Source organism: Benincasa hispida, chromosome 11 (assembly GCF_027475165.1).
Source record: "Benincasa hispida cultivar pf3 chromosome 11, pf3_genome.v1.1, whole genome shotgun sequence".
In the NCBI taxonomy this organism is placed as follows: domain Eukaryota; kingdom Viridiplantae; phylum Streptophyta; class Magnoliopsida; order Cucurbitales; family Cucurbitaceae; genus Benincasa; species Benincasa hispida.
This window is the reverse complement of record NC_143488.1, coordinates 55,333,718-55,335,688: the sequence shown is the minus strand read 5'-3', so window position 1 is coordinate 55,335,688 and position 1,971 is coordinate 55,333,718. Positions and strand designations below refer to the sequence as shown.

The following is a 1,971-nucleotide window of genomic DNA, read 5'->3' as shown; positions in this document are numbered from 1 at the left end:
GCCACAATGAATTGCATCCAATGTGGAGAAGACATCCAGTAGAAGTCTACCCATGGAATCAACAACCTGTATATTCTATCTACGATGAATCACTTGGCAACAACTACGACCCTGGTTGGTGGGATCAGACAACTTTAAGTTGGGACGGGAATCACAACCAAGGGAGGCATAGTTTCTATCAAAACAGCTATCAAGGGGATCGAGGCAACCCTCCGGTCTTCATTATTTCGGAATGTAGCCTAGGTAATTCTCAAGGTATACCACCATATGACCAACCGTTCTTATATGATACCTCTTGCAGTACCTCATCTCTGGAGACATCATTAAAGCATTATATTGAAAAGAGTGAGGCAATGAGACAATCGCAAACTGACTCCCTTAAAGAATTAGAAGAGCAGATAGATCAGCTTGCGAGGGAATTAAAGAAGAAAGTGTCTGGTACGCGACACAGCAACTCAGGAGCATCGAGGCCACGAGGTAAAGAGCAATGTCATGCAGTTACACTAAGAAGTGGTAAAACAACAGCCCCTATGCCATCAGTACCAAATTCGACAACAACACTAGTAGATTTAACTATTGATGATGACCAGTCAACTAATAGTGGAAAAAGTACCAGTTTAGAAGTAAGTTCACCTACAAAAGATGAAGCTCCTCAAGACACGAATCCTACATCAACGCAACCTCCAGCTAATGAAACATAGCAAGCACAAGACCTCAACAAACAGCCAAGTGAACAAGAAGTACGACGTGATCCTTCACCTTTCCCGTCAAGGCTAAAGAAGAAAGATGATAGAAAGTAATTTCAGAGGTTTCTGGACGTTCTCTGACAGCTACACATTAACATTCCCTTAATAGAAGCACTAGAGAAGATGCCGAGTTATGTAAAATTTCTCAAGGATATTCTTGCCAATAAAAGAAAGATCGAGGAAAATGTAACAGTTGCGTTAACATATGAATGCAGCGCGCTGTTTCAAAACAATATCCCCACCAAAATGAAGGACCCTGGGAGTTTTACATTGCCCTGCACAATAAGAGGGAGGATGGTGAGGAACGCGCTGTGCGATTTAGGGGCAAGCATAAATCTAATGCCCTTGTCGATCTTTAAAAAGCTAGACATTGGTAATGTAAGACCAACCACGATCACATTACAGTTGGCTGATAGATCTATAAAGCATCCTGAGGGCAAGATAGAGGATGTACTCGTGCAAGTGGACAAGTTTATCTTCCCAGCAGACTTTGTCATATTGGATTACAAAGCTGATAGAGAAGTCCCTATCATCTTGGGTCACCCATTTCTCGCAACAGGGTGAGCACTAATCGATGTGCAAAAAGGAGAATTGACAATCAGGGTCGACGACTAGGAAGTAAAATTGAACGTATTCAATGCGTTGAAGTACCCAGGTGATATGGAAATTTTCCAATATATTGAGCAACTGCGTGAAGAACCTTGGCATGAACCCCGAAGGAATTGGAGGAAGAAGATTTTGAAATTGACGCAATGTTGGAGGAGAACTGCGCTGCAATTCATGTTGAATCAATTTTTGAGCCGCTCAAGTTATTTGAGCGGACATTACAATGCATTAAGCCATCTTTGGAAGAACCACATGTGCCTGAGTTAAAGTCGTTGCCTGTGCACCTTAAGTATGCTTACTTAGGAAGTAACAACACGTTACCAGTTATCATTTCTGCCTCACTGAGTAAGGAGAAAGAAGATGCGCTCATACAGATCCTAAGAAATAATGTAAAGGCCTTAGGATTGACCTTGGAAGAAATTCAAGGAATCAGTCCCTCGTATTGTATGCATAAGATTCGTCTAGAAGAAGGAAAGACATGATCGGTAGAAAGGCAACGCCGTTTGAACCCTGCCATAAGGGAGGTCGTGAAGAAGGAAAAGTGGCTAGACGCAGGTGTCATCTACCCGATATCCGATAGCAGCTGGGTGAGCCCAGTGCAGTGTGTTCTGAAGAAAGG

At 42.6% G+C, this 1,971-nt stretch overlaps 1 pseudogene; it reads left to right on the top strand.

Moving 5' to 3' along the window:
* The first annotated feature begins 869 nt into the window (after positions 1–869).
* LOC150032747 (uncharacterized) lies at positions 870–1,619 on the top strand (annotated as a pseudogene).
* The last annotated feature ends 352 nt before the right edge of the window (positions 1,620–1,971 follow it).